Source organism: Solea senegalensis, linkage group LG19 (genome assembly GCF_019176455.1).
Source record: "Solea senegalensis isolate Sse05_10M linkage group LG19, IFAPA_SoseM_1, whole genome shotgun sequence".
NCBI classification, from domain to species: domain Eukaryota; kingdom Metazoa; phylum Chordata; class Actinopteri; order Pleuronectiformes; family Soleidae; genus Solea; species Solea senegalensis.
In genome coordinates, this window is record NC_058038.1 from 1,635,180 (window position 1) to 1,653,993 (window position 18,814).

The following is an 18,814-nucleotide window of genomic DNA, read 5'->3' on the forward strand; positions in this document are numbered from 1 at the left end:
ATCCCGGAAGGCTGTCCGTCGTGGGGAGCATATCTGCTGACTGTGTACCATGTGACAGCGGCAAAATCAGACAGGTAAGTTTGAGCTGAACAATAAAAAGTCAAAGCAAATCCATTCTTATAATTGTAGTAGAGAAGTAATGCAATACTGAAAATTGTTCATACAACTCAGTAGATTGTACAATTTGTCCTGAGGACTTCTGGTCAAACAATGACAGAACAGTCTGCATCGCCAAGGAAGTGTACTTGACCTTCGATTCATTAGGAATAGCCCTGACAGTGATGTCTGTGGTGGGCGCCTGCTTCACTCTGGCTGTCTGTGGAGTCTTCTTCTGTCACAGACACACAGTCATTGTCCGTGTGAATAACTCTGAGCTCAGTTTCTTCATACTGTTTGCACTGACTCTGTGCTTCCTCTGTTCTCTGCTTTTCATTGGAAAGCCAACATATTGGTCCTGCATGCTGCACCACACTGCATTTAGCATCACATTTTCACTGTGTATTTCCTGCATCCTGGGGAAGACCCTGGTGGTACTGGCTGCATTCACTGCCACCAGGCCAGGGCACAACATTATGAAGTGGCTGGGGCCTAAGCAGCAGAGGACCATTATCTCCAGCTGTACTCTGGTTCAGGTGGTTATCTGTGCTGCCTGGCTCATTGATGCTCCCCTGTTTCCATCCAGAAATACACAATATGAACATTCAAAGATCATAGTGGAGTGTAGTGTATTGGCTTTTCTGGCTCGAAAGTTGCCGGGAAACTTCAACAAGGCCAAGTTCATCACATTCAGCATGATGATCTTCAGTGCTGTGTGGCTAGCATTCATCCCTGCTTATATCAGCTCCCCTGGAAATTATGCAGATGCAGTTGAGTCATTTGCCATCTTGGCCTCCAGCTTTGGCTTATTGTTCTGCCTGTTTGCTCCAAAGAGTTACATTATTTTACTGAAGCCTGAAAAGAATACAAAACAGCACATGATGGGGAAAGAAAAGAAATGATGAAACACACATTAACCCAAAGTTATTGCATCAGTAACAAGTGGACTTCTAGATTAATTACAGTGACTTAAAGATAACTAACCACTTAAAAAAACATGTTTTTGTTAGTGTCATGATCCGTTGTCCATGTCATTTTATTGTGAAATTCCCCTCTTATTTTGAAGTCGTTTTCGTCCCTCGTCTGTGTGCTCTTTTCAATTCAACTCAATTCAATTCAATTTTATTTGTGTAGGAGCCAAATTCATATTTGTGTTAAATTTTTGTTTTCTTTCCTTGTGTGTGTGTGTGTGTGTGGCTTAGTGAATGTTTGTGTAAGAGCACTTGGCCAAAGAGGTGTTTACCCCCACCTACAGGAGGACTGGGAGACCAAAGGTGGAGCCCAAGGGGGAAGAAGCCCTTAAAAGACCTGAGGTCACAGCAGCTGGGCGTGGCTGAGAGGGCAAACATTTCTTTGACCGTGTTGAAGCCCACGTAAATCAGTGTTAAGCCATATGACTTTAAGTTTATTTTAATTTGTCATTCTACTTTGTATCAATAAATCGCTAGAAGAGCAACTAGATCAACTTTCATCTCATTCATTCTTCATCTGCACGCGTCAAAACCACACCAACTCAGTCACCAGTAGCAGCTCCAAGGCAAAGAACAAAATAAAGGGTGGAACAGCTGCTACAATTTGTATAGTGCCAAATCATAACATACATTATCTCAAGGCACTGTACATAGACAACATCAAGGAGAGTAGAGAACCCCAACAGTTCACACAATGAGCAAGCACTAGGCATCAGTGGAGAGAAAAAACTCCCTCTTAACAGGAAGAAATCTCTGACAGAACCAGACTCAGAGATGTGCATTCACCTGCCTCGACCGGTTAGGATGAAAGGAAAAATGGGGGACAGCGGAGAGGTGGGAGACAGAAAGGGGGGGAGAGAAAGGACAAGAGGGAGATGAGGTAGAGACAGAAGAGAGAGAGAGAGACCAGGAGCAGATACAACTGTTTCAGGTTACAAGTTTATACAGTTAATGATAACGACTTTTTAATTATAGCATAATAATAATGGTGATGATATGGGTAGCCTCGAAAACTGGATCTTGGTCCCGCAATCTGCATGATGAGAATACAGAGAGAGAGAGGGAAGGAAGGAAAGACACCAACTAGGGAGAGAGAGAGACAAGGTTAATGACATATAAAAAGTCATAAGCATATCCCGAGTGTGAGAGAATGAATGTGCGTGCACCACAGGAAAGTCCCCCAGCAGTCTAGTTCTATAGCAGCATAACTAAGAGATGGTCCAGGTTTCCCTGAACCAGCTCTAAGCTTTATCAAAAAGGAAAGTTTTAAGTGTAACTTTAAATACAGAGAGAGTGTCCGCCTCCCGAACTATCATTGGAAGCTGGTTCTACAGGAGAGGAGCCTGGTAACTAAAGGTAAACTCCCATTCTACTCTTACAGACTCTGGGAACCACAAGTAAACCTGTATTTTGTGACCTAAGTGGTCTGTTATAGGGTGATAAGGTAAGACTAGGTCTTTCTGGTATGAAGGGGCCTGACCATTAAGTGTTTTGTACGTGAGGAGGAGGATTTTAAATTTAATTCTAAACTGTACGGGGAGCCAGTGTAGAGACACTGGAGTTATATGGTCTCTCTTTCTAGTTCCTGTCAGAACTCGTGCTGCAGCATTTTGAATGAACTGAAGGGTTCTAACAGACTTGTTGGAACATCCTGATAATAAGGAGTTACAGTAATATAATCTAGATGTAACAAAAGCATGAACTAGTTTTTCAGCATCCTGTAAAGACAGAATGTTTCTAATTTTCATAATGTTCCGCAGGTGGAAGAAGGCTGTTCTGGAAATTAGTTTTATGTGTGAATCAAATGACATTTCCTGGTCAAAAGTAACTCCAAGGTTCCTCACAGTGGAACTGGAAGCCAAGGTGATGTCATCTAAAGTGACAATGTGATCAGAAAGTTTTTCTCTGAGGTGTTTAGGGCAGAGTATAATGACCTCAGTTTTTTCTGAGTTTAAAAGTAGAACGTTACAGGTCATCCAGGACTTAATGTCTCTGAGACATTCCTGGAGTTGAACAACCTGATTTATTTCATCCGGCCTCAATGATAAATAGAGCTGTGTGTCATCTGCATAACAATGAAATGTATGTTGTGCTTTCTAATAATGTTCCCTAGAGGAAGCATATATAAGGTAAAAAGTATAGGCCCAAGCATTTAAAATTCAACGTGGGTTACTCTTAATTTCATTAGTTTTCCACAAACAATGGAAGGACTAGGTCTGCATAACACAAGGTTGGCTATAAACTGCAATGAAATGCCAGCAGTTTTCTTTTTGCAGTTAATGTTCTTTTACAAAACTGTAACTTATATATTATTATATATTATACATATAAGCAATCAAAATATCCCCTTTTTATATATGACAGTAATGTTGAATTACATACAACACAGATTAAATACTGTGTTCTTAGCTAACATTAATAGCTGAGAATGCTAATAGAGTTAGCCCAGCACCAACCAACAATGCTAACAGGAGCTAGCAGAAATGCTTGCGGAAATACTAGCCCAGTGCTAAACGCGAATGCTAATTAATACTCTTATGACTGCCTGAGTTGCCAAACAGTGCGGTCCACATTAACACAACACAAACATCGTTTGCAGGGTATTACCCAGTTAGCTGCTGCTACTCACCAATGGGATGTGTGCTTCTGTATAAGACTGAGACATGAACCACTTCCGTGATAAAGAAAAAACCCGGAACCAGATGGACTTATCAACAGCTTTTCAGAATAAAATGAAGAGCCTATGAATAAATTATTTAGACCCACAAATAATAATCAATCATTTCAATAACAAAGGTCTTCCCACCTCCCACCCTTTGCGTCCCACTTTGCTGGATCAGAGGTTTGCCAGTTTTTATTCCGCCAGGATTCTGCAGGTTGTCGAGTCCAGGCAATGGTCCCACACAGCTTTGACAAGGTACTGAACCGCTTGGGCTCAACAAGGCACACAAGAAATACATCCCAGGGTTTACTCTTTGGCCCCTCTGCTTCTGAAGTTGGACCTTGACCTTTTGATGGCTGCAGCAGGGGATGACCATCTTATTCCAATGAGTCTCCCAAGTCTATGCCAACATCAGCTTTGCTAGGGTTAGATGTTTTCTTTGACTGAGCTCGAGTGACTGCAGCTGAAAAAGCTTTTCTCTTGAGAATCTTAATGTCATCAGCGACAGTGGTCACTATCTCGCTGGCCATCTTCACTGGCCAACACGGTCTCACGCTTGGCCAACACGCTGGCCATCTTCACTGGCCAACACGGTCTCATTCCCAAGTCGTCACATGCGTCAGCGGCAGCGTCTCCTCGTGTCAGTTCTTAACGTACTGGGTACCCCTTTAGCGTCAATTTTCAATGCTTGGGGTAGTCAGGTTGACTTCTATAGAGCTCCCATAACGTCTGCATATGACGCCACAGGGCCGAGTCGGGGAGACCGCAGTCCGTTGTGTGCTGATGAATACGGGGCTATACTGCTGATCGATTGATTGATTGGTTACAATAAATTATAGTATTTGAGTATTGTGTTAGGCCATACAACAATTAGGCAATATTACAGCAAATAATAGGCTCAAATGCTTTTTATTTCTCTGTCTCTGAGGTTTGTAATCGCGATTACAGAGATTATTTAATACTCAAGAAACGTATTTTGGCCCACTTTTGTGGAAATCTGCAGTCACAGCAGGGATTCGCAAGCAGTTCTTATCACAACACGAGCCATAGTATTTTTAAAGAATGATGCAAAAGTAAAGATTATTATTTTTATTGGGAAAAGTGTACTTTTTTCTAAATCAGAAGTGTGTGACGTAATTGTATGCGATGAGACGGCGTTGCCATGTCCGCGCTATTCCTACGGAATTGAAGTCCCGCGGGTTGAAGTCTTTGTCTGCTGGCTGGGGTAGACCTATTTTTGCATTCACATTATATGGGGAATATATAGAAACCCATATGTTAAGTGATATACTTAATTTATTCCTAAATCCTACCAAACTAACTTCAGATCAGCACATTCACACATGGATCTTGTAGATTTCGGGCTGATTCTGTCTTAGACCTGGCAACCCAGATGCAGCGTCCCATTGCTGTTTTCCCCCTCGGTAAGTACACTGATAAATTAATTAGACAGGTGACATATCGAGATAAAATCCTTAAATGTACGCCTTAAAATGTGTCAGGTCAAGAAAATAAGTTTTTGTTAGCATCTTTAGGAGAGCAGGGTAATCATTTGATGTACAGTAACTATTTAAGACATTGAGGTATAACTTGCTGCACCAAATGCACGTAGGGTTAGCTAACACGTGATGCTGTAAGCGAGCAGTTAGCACATGATGCTTTTTCCGTGCTCAATTCAACTTTATGTTATATAGGTAGGCCCACCACTTCATTTGAAGGGCTGTAGAAGACTGACATGAAACTGTCATAACCATTTGTACACTGGCTTACTGGGTCAAAGTTTTGATTGATTGATTTTATTTGACCATTATTGATATAGTATGAATCAAGCACTGTGTCATAGATTCAAATATAAAATAGTCAGGGATGACACAATAAAGCCCATAGGCTCATTTCCCTAGCACAATGGAATCATTCTGGGCACAATCATAGTAAAATAGTACAATGTAAACAGAATATAATATAGGCTATACATAATTGCTTTATAACTTAGTAGTCCAGCATATCATAAATGGAGAGGGAGAGTAGTGATTCATTGTTATTTAAACATGCATGCCTATGAAGCCCATTTGAATTGAATTGAATTGAATTGAAATGAGTAGTGTGAACGGTTAGTATGTTGGTAGTCTTAAGTATGATGTAAACGTTCTGATGAGGAGAACACAGATGTCAAATCTAGGCTGTTCAATTCTGAATAGTTGGTTAAAAGTGTTTTCTCTCCAACAGGTCCTTCAATTCTCTTCTTCCATTTGTCCCTCCTTGAACCATCGTTTCTAAAACGCAAACCAAAGGCACTTTTTAGAGCCACGTTTGTCTGTCTTGTTATCCTGTCCGTGCTGTGTTGTACTTGTCAGTCTTTCTGTAGTGCTCTCTCTCTGATTCTCTGTGTTAAACTCTGTGTTTGTCTTATCTTTCCATCTCTCTGTTATGTCTTTCTGCTTGTGATTCTGCCTGTCACCATGAGTGACTCAGAACTTCAGGATCAGCTTATGATCCTGGATAACCTCACTGCTCATCAAGCACTAAATGATGAGCTCCAGAGTTTGGATGACTTGCTTGGTGAGCTGCAGGAAGAGGAGGCAGCAGCAACCACACCAGCACCACTAGTGCCTCCTTAACCCACGGTGAGGTGGAAAAAGAGGGACATTGATGGCAATCAAATCTATGCAAGGCCAAGCTCATGCAGGAATCTGTTAAATCAGGGTCAGTATTTTTATTTTTTCAATCAATATTTTAAGATCTTGCCACTTATATAGCTAGATATGTGAGGGAAACAATCAAATATTATACCAACACTGTCATTTTGATATTTGACATAGTGATCAAATGTTTGCTGCACCCATGTATAGCATAAGGTATACTTATTAGCCCCTTTTACATAGCTTTTTGGTCTCAGGGCTGTTGCACCTTTATTACACCCAGTCGTCTGTGTGAAATGCACAAAGACCGAATGGGGGCAACAGATCTGTTGAGCCTCCACAATGAAGAACATGAAGTTCATGTTTGGCTAAAACTGTGCTACTGGCCCCAGGTCAAGTAGTACATTTGAATGTTATAAATGTTGATCCGAGTTTTATTTTGATACAGCTAGTCACAGTGAGAAGACTGATCCTCCATCCATGGCTCCTGACACTAACTGTGAGGTGGCCTTTGCTCCAGAGACTGTTGGTATGTAGTTCATTGTAGAGCTGATTGATTTATTGATTAGTTCTCAACTATTAAATCAAATACCAAACGCTTTGATAATAAATAAATAAATCATTTTTAGTGATTTTTCTAGAAAAGAATCCTCTGATTTCAGCTTCTAAAATGTGAATATTTCCAGGTTATTTCCCTCCTCTATGACAGTAAACTTAATATATTCTATATATTTGATACTTGATTTGAGAATTAATGATGAGCTCTTGGGCTTTGGAAAACAATGATCCATATTTGACATAATTTTTATCACATTTTAGAGACCTAACGACAAATCCATTAACAGATATAATAACCCACATATTAATCGACAATGAAAATAATCATTTGTTATGATAATTAGTTACAGACGAACTTCATTGTGTCTCCATTAAGCCAAAGCCTTATGTTCCTATGTTTGAGCTTATATCTGTATCTGTCACTGAGTTAGAAATTACCCGTTGTATAATAATAATACCAATGTGCCAGAATACTTAACACAACTGTTACACCTTCAACAGCCACACAATATAAGACACATTGATACTGTAAATAACACCAGGCTTTTGAATGTCCTATACTATTGTAACAGATAATTTCCTACAATATCTGCTGCAATCACTGAGTGATGCTTCAGGAAATGAACAGGAAGCATCATCCTCAAGAGCTCCTCTTCAGGCTTCCTCCATAAGGCACAAGAAAAACTCTCTTTTCAGAGAGGTGGAGGGACGAGAGACCCCGGCATGTGAACACTGCAGCCGCACAAGAACATTTGGGAAAGCACATGTGCCAACAGTGTGGGAGCAATCCAGCAGCTGTCCGTTGTCGTGACTGTCGACCACGGCCCTTCTTCTGTGCTGACTGTGATGTCAGCATGCACGTCAGACATGTCCTCCACAACAGGGATGCAATGACTGCTGGATTCATCCAGGCATTACCTCCAACATCTCTTGTTGTGGATAAGGCCCTTTCCCATTGTGGTAAGTGCTGTTGTGTTACTGTAAAACACATTCAATTCAACATCTTTTGAGTACCTTTTCAGCAACATACTTCATGGCAATAAAGTTTTTTTTTAATTTTCTAATGTAAAGTTTGTCCTCCAGTCATTCCAGAATTCTATGTCATATTACAATGTCATATTTGTACAGTCGATAGAAATGGTCTTATTTCACTTGTTTGATCTTTTACAGTATGGTTTGTACCTGTGGAGACGCCTGACAGAATTTGTGGATGTCCACCAGAATTATTAAAGGTCAACCCAGGAAAGGATGTTACTGTGGTCACAATGAATGGTAAGGATATAAAGAACTTTTATCTTATCCTGCTTAAAGATCATCAGAATCAGAATCAGAAGAGCTTTATTGCCAAGTATGATTTGCACATACAAGGAATTTGTTCTGGTGTCATTGGTGCATAACAAGCATACACAATTTTAAAAAAAGTTAAGTGAAATAGTATACTTTTATATACACAGTATATAAATGTTTTTTGTTTTTTGTTTTTTTTTTAAAAAAGATGAAAAAGAGCACTACAGAAGAGCAGTAAATAGCAGTACAGCTGGGCAGTAAGTGAGTAACAGTGAAATATTCACCAGGTGCAAAAGTTCACAGTAATGGCATTAATGTGACGCATAAAAAGGATGTAATGATAATGTGACATGTAGAGGCTGAGGAGGAGTGTGAGGAGTCAGAGTGTCGGGGGGGGTCTCCGGGCCTTGTTGATAAGGCTAGTAGCAGACGGGAAAAAAACTTACTTGTGGCGTGAGGTTCTGGTCATGATGGACCGCAGCCTCCTGCCAGGTGAGTGACTCAAAAAGTTTCTGTCCGGGGTGGGAGGGATCAGCCATAAAGATCCTGCACGCCTCAGAGTTCTGGAGGCAAACAGGTCCTGGAGAGATAGAAGATTGCAGCCAATCACCTTCTCTGCAGACCCGCTGCAGTCTGCCCTTGTCCTTGGCCGTGGCAGCAGCGTACCAGATGGTGATGGAGGAGGTGAGGATGGACTCAATGATGGAGGAGTAGAAGTGCACCATCATTGTCTTTGGCAGGTTGAATTTACTTGCCGCAGGAAGTATATCCTCTGCTGGGCTTTTTTGATGAGAGAGCTGATGTTCAGCTCCCACTTGAGGTCCTGGGTGATGATAGTTCACAGGAAGCGAAAGGAATCCACAGTGTCAATTGTGGAGTCACAGAGGTTGATGGGTGCAGGTGAGGCTGAGTTCTTCCTGAAGTCCACGACCATCTCCACTGTCTTTAGAGCGTTGAGCTCTAGGTTGTTTTGGTTGCACCAAGTGACCTGCTGGTCAACCTCCCACCTTCAGAGATGAGTCCGATGAAAGTGGTGTCGTCCGCGAACTTCAGGAGCTTGACAGACTGGTGACTGGAGGTGCAGCTGTTTGTGTACAGGGAGAAGAGCAGAGGAGAAAGAACGCAGCCCTGGGGGGATCCGGTGGTGATGACCTGTGAGTCGTTTTCCCAGCTTCACATGCTGCTTCCTGTCAGACAGGAAGTCAGTGATCCACCTGCAGATGGAGTCAGGCACACTCAGCTGGGAGAGCTTCTCCTGGAGCAGATGGTGTTGAAGGCAGAGCTGAAATCCACAAACAGGATCCTGGCGTAGGTTCCTGCAGAGTCCAGGTGCTGGAGGATGTGGTGGAGGGCCAGATTAATTGCATCGTCTACAGACCTGTTGGCTCTGTAGGCAAACTGCAGTGGGTCCAGGAGTGGGTTGGTGATGGCTTTCAGGTGTGAAAGCACAAGACGCTCAAAGGACTTCATAACCACAGAGGTCAGGGCGACGGGTCTGTAGTCATTAAGTCCTGTGGTCCTTGGCTTTTCGGGAACAGGGATTATTGTCGAGGTCTTATAGCAGGCTGGCACGTGACATGTCTCCAATGAGGTGTTGAAAATGTCTGTGAACACTGGAGACAGCTGATCAGCACAATGCTTCAAGCTGGATGGGGAGACAGAATCCGGACCAGCTGCTTTCCTGGGATTCTGTTTCCTGAAGAGTTTGTTGATGTCCCTCTTGTGGATGGAAAGAGTCAACACTGAGGTGGGTGGGGAGGTGGAGGGGGGGACCTTTAAGGTGGGCATTGGTGGAGATGCCCAGGCCCCTGCTGAGGTGGGGGAGGTGTAGGTGAAACACTGGAGCTGGGGGAGTTGGGAGGTGTTGTGGGGGATGGTTTCAGGACTGTCCCTCTGTCTTTCAAAGCGGCAGTAGAACTCGTTCAGGTCGTTGGCTAGGCGTTGGTCGGTAAAGGAGTGGGGGGCTTTAGGCTTGTAGTTGGTGATCTGCCTAAGCCCTTTCCAGACAGATGCAGAGTCGTTGGCTGAGAAATCTCCCCAGTGTGGGGAGAAGAAAAGTAGGAAATAAGTCCGCTGGTGTTGTTACCCTGATGTTCATGAGCTCTTCTCTGGTGAAAGAGCTCCGGGTAGAATCGCAAAAGACGGAGTTAAAACACAAAACAAGACAAAACAACGCGCACCAACACACCGAGGCAACCATCCGCGGCGCCATCGTAACAATACTCGATGGCTCAATAACACTTGAAATGTGTTATTGAATGAGTTTGGTGTTTGCAAATGCAAATGAGACACAGGCAAACACACACCCACTTCTTCCAGGGGGTTTCTGATTTGTCCTCTTTACAGCGCTTTACAGCTCTATTCGTCTCCCCCTCCCTCCACTAGCTCTCTGACAATATCAACATGTCAGCGTGCGCAGAAAACAGCGAGAGTGCCGTCACAGGAAGAGACGTCCTACATAAGGATCGAGCCGAACACTGCCGAACTGTAAATCAGTTAAAAACACTTATGAACAGAACTGCTGATCGCCAGCGGCGCGCTGAATAAACTGTATGTTGCTGTATCAGACCGGAGACTGTGCTCCGGAGACCTCACCACCGCTGACCAGCTCCGGTGCTCCGGCAAGCTGGCGATCAGCGGCAGTTTAGGCTATCGGTGACACAGAGAGTGTAGCACCGCTGCACAGAGAGTCAGCGGCGAGCTGCATAAACAGCTGCTTTATGTGATTGTATCAGACTGAGTCTGTGCTCCGGTCATGGAGGACGTACTGAACAAATATGTTTAATTAGGACGTGTCAGAATGGTCAGTTATGAGCTCTATGTGACCTTTTCTTAACAATGTGTGTGTTTGTACGTCGCTGACTAAATACGGCGACCGCTGGCCGCAGTCTGATGTGAAGTGGTGCGAACACACGAACACACGTTTGCTGACTTTATCTGGCACATTAGCTTCATATATAAAATCCTCTGTAAAACACTGTGCTCCACTGTGCAGCCACCAACAGCACACTTGTCCTCCACGTTGACATAATACCGCTCTTCCTCCCTCGCCTGCACTCTCGCAGGGACAAGGTGGAGCTAAGGTGGAGCTCTCCAAGTAAACTTACTGGTGGGGCGGTAACATTCGTGGTGAAATGCGCATGCTGCCGTCATAAGCGCAGGGAATTCAACATCGAGCGTTTTATCGCCTATACTTACACTAAGGGGGACCACGAAAACATGACTGAGTATCCTTTTTCTTGGCGACTGGTAGGGCCTCCAGAGTCCCAAATATAAGTATTAAAATGGTAAAAAGTTGATTTTGCATAATATGTCCCCTTTAAATCTGTCTTTGTCTCCACTCCTGAAGGCCTCTTCCTTATCCAACCTTAACCTTCTGAGCTTGGCTGTGATCAGGGTTTGTCATTGTTGTAACTCACCCTAGTGCATGATGGAACACAGCAGTCCTCACAGAAGCTGATGTATGACGTCACAGCCTCTGTGTACTCATCCAGACTGTTGGCAGCAGTCCTGAATGCATCCCAGTCAGTAGAGTCTAACGCCTGTAGATCCTCCACAGCCTCACTGGTCCACTTCTTTGATGTCCTCACTACAGGATTGCAGAGCTTTAGTTTCTGCCTGTAAGCAGGAATCAGGTGGACCATGACATGGTCAGAGAGTCCCAGTGCAGCACGGGGGACGGCGTGATAAGCATCCCTGACTGTGGTGTAACAGTGATCCAGAATGTTCTCCTCTCTGGTCGGGCATTTAATAAACTGTCTGTACTTGGGGAGTTCGCGAGTGAGGTTTCCTTTGTTAAAGTCACCTAGGACAATAACTAAAGAGTCCGAGTTGATCTGCTCCACACACAGTATCTGATCGGTGAGCATGCGCTGTGCGTCCTGCATGCTGGCGTGTGGTGGGATGAAAACGACCAGAATGAATTAAGCAAACTCACTGGGTGAATAAAAAGGCTTGCAGTTTATGATGAAAGATTCCAGGTCAGGAGAACAGTGCTGCTGGATCACTGTCACATTGTTGCACCAGCCACTGTTGATGTAAAAACAGATTACTCCACCTTTGGTTTTGCCAGAAAGTTTCGTGTCTCTGTCCACTCTGTAGAGTTGGAAGCCTGCCAGCTGCAGCGCAGAGTCCGGTATTAATCCACCCAGCCACGTCTCCGTGAAGCACAAAACAGCCGATGAGTAGAAGTCCCTGTTTTTCCCCAACAGCAGTTGTAGTTCCTCCAGTTTATTGGCCAGTGAATGCACATTAGAAAAAAATACTCCCGGTAGTGGTGTGCGTAATCCGCGCTGGCGAAGACGCACAAGCGCACCGGCCCGTTTCCCTCTCCTCCGGCGTTTCACTGCGTGAGCAAAGGTGAGCACACCTGACCAGAATGTCCAAAATTTCCAGTGTGGGGAGAAGAAAAGTAGGAAATAAGTCCGCTGGTGTTGTTACCCTGATGTTCATGAGCTCTTCTCTGGTGAAAGAGCTCCGGGTACAATCGCAAAAAACGGAGTTAAAACACAAAACAAGACAAAACAACACGCACCAACACACCGAGGCAACCATCCGCGGCGCCATCTTGTCGTTATCATCTTTTTTAAAAATCTATTCCAACTCAACAACTCCCACAATCTTTTTAATTGACATGTATAAAATGTATACCACATTGTAAAAAGATAGCCAACACTGATTACATGGCTAAGTTTTACATAACAGTGAATGCGTTTTTGTTTTTTCTAGGGCGACATGATCTCAGCATGCCTGAGTTGAATTGTAAGGCATGCAAAGCCACTTGGACTACTGGAGTGGACGACCTAATTTGCAGTGACTACTGGCCTGCTACACTTCACTTTGCTACAATTTATGCAACCGATAATTTTTTTTTCATTTGAAGAAATGAAGATGGTGGCACCAGGATTGTCTTGCCAGGCATTTTTGAGAATGCTGGATCAGCACACTGTTCGCTTTGGCCGTGTGAGTAATAAAGTTATTTATCCCACAGTATAGTTCATCTGTTTGTATTGGGGCTGGAAAAGCTTTGTTTGTTGGTTATGCATTTATTCCACATTATTGGCTCTCGATTTCCTTGTTTTGAAATAGACTGGGAAGATCTCTGCAGACAGCTTCCAAAAAAGTTTTTTTGAGTGGGAAGCTGTGCGATATGAGGTAGACAACATCTGCAAAGAGGAACCCTTCATCTGTCCTGCGTGCACCCCAAATATGCTTGCAGTTTCCGGTTCAAGAATGCATCTAGGTACTCCAAGATATGTTTAAGAATATATAACTCTTTATTATGCACCAATCAATGTTAGGCTGTAAGATTTTGTAAGCTGTTGTGAACCTTTGTTTAATTTTGATCCGAGGAACAGGCCATTTTTCAAGGCGTCTTCTTAGCCAAGGACGAAGACGTTGCCACATTTGTGGACCACATACACAGGACATCCAAACATGTAAAACTGCAGACTATAATTATATATATACACATCACTACAATAACCTCCTACTGAAGGGTTTGTATAGGTGAGTCTTTTGACCATTTTCATCAATCATTTTAGGTCTCTGGAAGAGGTGTTTGTGGAGGGGAGTGGTCAGCAGCTAGAGAGACCTCCCAAAGATCCACCAGCAAGGTAGATGAGGAGGGACTGGAGCTTGCGGTGTGTAGGCATGGTGTTCTGCTGCGTGCTCTCAATATGTACAGAGGCAAATCACTTTCTTCTGTATGGATGTGACCTGCAAATATTGGCCCTACCTCCAAAAAGTCCTCAGCATGAAGCCGTTCTTGTCTGTATTTCATGCCAAACTCATGATTTCAAATGCGAGGTAAGGAAAGATTTACTTAATAGAATCACTTAATCTGCACATGAATGTCCTCATGTTTTCAGTGTTTTGTTTTGTATTTTAACCAGGTCAAATGGAGTGGGGCATATCAGGAAGGGGATGGCCTAACACTAGGCGAGGAGTTTGAGCAGTGCAATGCCTTCCTCTCTAGGATTGCAGTGACCACAAAACACATGTCAAAAGCTGGTGAGATGACCACATACTGTACTAGTTAGATGGTATGTATAATAAGAAATGGGTATAATGGTTACATTATATGTTCTGTGTTTGTAGGACGCACGTATTTTTCTTCTTTTTTTTTTCTTTTTTTTAAAAAAAGTTCAATATTCTGTGTTAGCAGTATTTAAAGCCATGGGCTGAACATGTGTTTCTTATTTATTGTTATCTCTGATTGTGTCAATGTGTCACTCCGGCAGCTTGCCCCGCCCCCTCCTCTGCCGGCCTGCCGGCCTGATTACACACACCTGCAGACAATCAAGCCATGTGCACTTTAAAAACTCTCTGCTTCTTTGTTTCAGTGCCAGTGTGTCATCGCCAATGCCTGATCACCGGAGCGCCTCGTCACAGCCACAGTATCCGCAAGTTTCTGATCCTCTTTGTGAGCGACGATTTATTTTGTAAGTTTTCTTATCATAGCCTGATAGCTGATTCCTTAGTTTAGTTCAGTTTTGTTGGTTAATTTTCACAGCCTCTTTAGGAATTCCAATCATTAGGATTGTGAGTTACCTTTAACTATTTAGATCCAATCATTTAGATTGCGTTTTGTTTTCATTCTTAGTTAGTTAAGGATCGCCAATCATTAGGATTGTGCCTTGAGTTTGTTTTCTTTTTGAAGTGCTTAGAGCCTTGTTTTTCCTCCGTTTGGAGAGTTTTCTGTTTAAGTTTTTTTATGATAATCATAGTCTAAGTTTGTTTCCTCTTCGGATTGATTTTTTGTTCCTCGTTTATAGTTCCGCAACGTTTCTCTTGTAGAGCGTTGCGCTCGCCAATTGCTATAGGTTTTCATAGCCACGCTGTTGTTTTTCCCTCAGCAAAGAGGACTTTCCTTGAGAATTGTTAAGAGTGTCAATAAAGACTATTAAAAGACCTCTGCGTCTGAGTCCTCGCTGTTCCGTCTTGTCACAATGTAGACCAGACTGGGTCAGTGATGTCAAAGAGTGGGCAGAAGGTGAGAAAATGATTACTGGTAATACTTTTATCCATGAATAATAATATTAAGCTTAGTTGTCTTAGAATAATAAATAACACCCTATTGGTACATTTTTATTTCCAAATATGAGTACACAAATTGTACTGTTGCCTTGATGTGGATGCCTTGGCCAGTAGAATCGAGGTGCTGGTGACCAGTATAAAGAGACGCTCACAGCGTCTTTATAAAGATACTGACGGCAACAAAGGTCGTGCCAGGATCCACCGCAAAATCAGAGAGGAGAAGGGGATCCTGACCTCTGTTGTGGAGAAATACAACAAAATAGTTCCAAGCACAAAAAGTCTTTGCATGGAAACCATTCTGTCTGGCGAGACAGCTTGACCATGGCAGCTACCACACAGTGGTATGTACACTACGACTTTGAACAAATCGGACTGATAATGACACATAAACACAGAACCAGTATCCTCAAATGAGGATCTGTTACCCTACAGGACTTTAGACATTCTTTGAATGTTGCTCCTTAATAGAGTACATATAACTAACTTCATGATATTGTCTATGTACAGTGCCTTGAGATAATGTATGTTGTGATTTGGTGCTATAGGGGCGGGCACTCAGGGGTGTGTTCTCTCACCCAGTTGGTTTCTGGGTAAGGGGTTGTTCTGGACATATATACTGTATATTTGCTGTATGGGGCACATGTGTCTTGCTGTTCCAACTCATACAGAATAAACCTGTGAAACTCACCTACGTCTCAGCCTTTCCTCGTCCTGCCACATTGGTGACCCCGTTTTGAACATGTTTGAAGAAGCAGAGGAGTGTGATTCCTCTTCGGCAAACGGTGGATGTGCTTCCTCTTTGGCCATGGCCCTATCCCGCCGGTCAGCTTTACCGGGCCGGTGAAGCTTCCGGAGTTTTGGCAGGGTGACCCTGCTCCATGGTTTGAGCACATCGAGGCACTTTTCCACCTGCGAGGAATAATGGCTGACGACTCCAGGTATTATTTGGTGGTCGCGGCACTGGATCAGCAGTCCACTCGCCGCGTGATGCAGGTCCTGCGCGCCCCGCCCGCGGCACGGAAAGTACGCCGCGCTCAAGCAGTTTCTCCTCCGGCGCTACAGCCTGTCTCCCGCAGAAAGAGCGGATAAGCTGCTTTCACTTCCTGGTTTGGGCGATGGTTCGGCGGTGGACCTGATGGATGGTATGCTGTCGTTACTGGGCATGGAGGACGGTGGTTTCCTTTTCCTGCATATTTTCCTGCGCCAACTCCCGCTGCCGGTGCGCACAGCCCTGGCAAACTCCCCGTGCCTGGCCACTGGCGACTTCCGCGGTTTCAGTTCCCCTGGTTTCTGGGTAAGGGGTTGTTCTGGACATATATATATTTGCTGTATGGGGCACATGTGTCTTGCTGTTCCAACTCATACAGAATAAACCTGTGAAACTCACCTATGTCTCTGCCTTTCCTCGTCCTGCCACACTATACAAATGAAATTGAATTCTATTGAATTCAATTAAAATCTTTGTAAAAAAAAAAAAAATGTCTGGAGAGACTGCAGAGAACATGAGCTTCTTGCGCAAGCCGAATGATTCTGACAGTGACTCGGACAGTTCTGATGATGCACTGTAATTGTACCTGTTACCGCTGTTCCACTTTCTTGTGCCAGTGGAATTACAAATGCTACTGTAGGTTGGTCACGTGATGCCCTCTGGCCCAAAAATACTTCTTACCATTGCAACAAAACAAATGAGCCATAGTAGCATGGTTTCGAGCCGGAGTGTTTTAGAAAAAACGGACAAAATCTCCTTAATTTCTAGTATTACTATAATTAATATTATTATTTTTATATAGACAGCAGATATGAGAGGACAGGGAAGACTGTTTACAAAGTATCAGGGGATGCAGCTCATAAAGGATAAATAAATAAATTAATAATAATATTAATTAGAATAAAAGATTCTGGGGCAGTGGGCTCCACATAAAAAACACCATGGCAAATTTCACGAAATACAATCTGTTTTAACCAAATATTCTCTGGTCCAGCCTTAGCTAAAAATACACAAAGACGGAATCCATTGGCACGTTGAACCATGCGTGGTTCACTAACCATCCTGTTTGTAACTGGTATCCTACCAACAAAGTTACCTGTCCAGCTGTTATGACTTAATTAACCACTGTTACGACCCCAAGGTTGTGACTGCTTCTTCCCTGTGTGTATGTGTCTGTGTGTGAGATGGGTTGCAGGTGTGCATGTCTTGAGTGAATGGCCTATGTGGGTGAGTCTAGGGTTGATCCTGGGAGCTGATTGGTCCTGCACAGGAAGGACTCTGAATAAGAGGCCTGATCATCCCAGCTGCAGCAGACTTCCTCAAAGCACTCACAGCAAGACTGCCAGCAGACATTTTGTACTTGATTTTAATAAACCTTTAAAATGGTTTGTTTGACTTGTTGCTGCTGGTGCTTGAGAAGGGGAGTCTCATTATTTGATGTTGTGATCAGGTTTTCTCCTAGGCCTGGTCGTAACAACCACAGATACTTGTTTATGTTCTCTTTTGAATGAGTATAGGGGAACTCATCCTGTATATAATGTACATACATGTAAACAAGCATATACTGTAATCATGTAATCCATGTTTATACATTCAATAAATATTTCCTTTGCACCATTTGTATTATTTATAACTTAAAGAAATACTTGACTTATAGATATTTTATCATATATGTATTTTAAGTTGTACACCATTATCTGTATCATGTTTTCTTTGGTATGTAATTAACATTGATCAAATGATTACAAGTCCATTGTACTAACGTGTATTACTGGAACATGTTTTTTATTTACTTGATTCAGTTAAAGTTTGATAGTGATGTTTGGTATCAATTGTCATTTATGTAGGTCATCACTTTCATTCAAACACATTTAAATGTGCCTGTATTTATTAAGAAACTTCAACTTTTCAAATACCCTGAGCCATATATTCTTTGAAATATGCCATGAAATGAGACATTTCACATTTTACAATCACAGTCTATAAAACACCTTCTGTTAACAGAGATATATGTATGTCTGTCTGTCTATCATCCTGGGGCTACATAGGCTATTCTTATTGTTGTACAACGGCATTTCTTCTTTAATCACGAGTCAATTGAAACAAAATATTTAAATAATTGTATATGAATTGCTCTCATGTGAAAATAGTAATATTAACAATATTAATAATCCATCCATCCATCATCTACCACTCTATCCTCCACCAGAGGGTCACGGGGGGTGCTGTGCCAATCGGGCGATAGGCGGGGTACACCCTGGACAGTCCGCCAGTCCATCGCCCTCAAAGTGCTGTCTGAAACTAGGTCTGGGATGGCCTGTGTCCATGAAATGAGAAAATCCAAATTTTGTCTCAAAGCTAAACCAAATACACAATTGGAAAGATCTCAGCCTGGTGAGTAACATGTATCATTATGAAGATTCTACGTGGCTCCTACATTGAATGAATGACCTTTGAACCTTGGCCTTGTATGTTTGAAGGGTTATAATTCAGCAACCAAAGTGGCAATTGACATGGAACCAACTGTTATAGAGAGCGCTTGACCTTAGCTATCATGTGAATATAGTCCATCTAT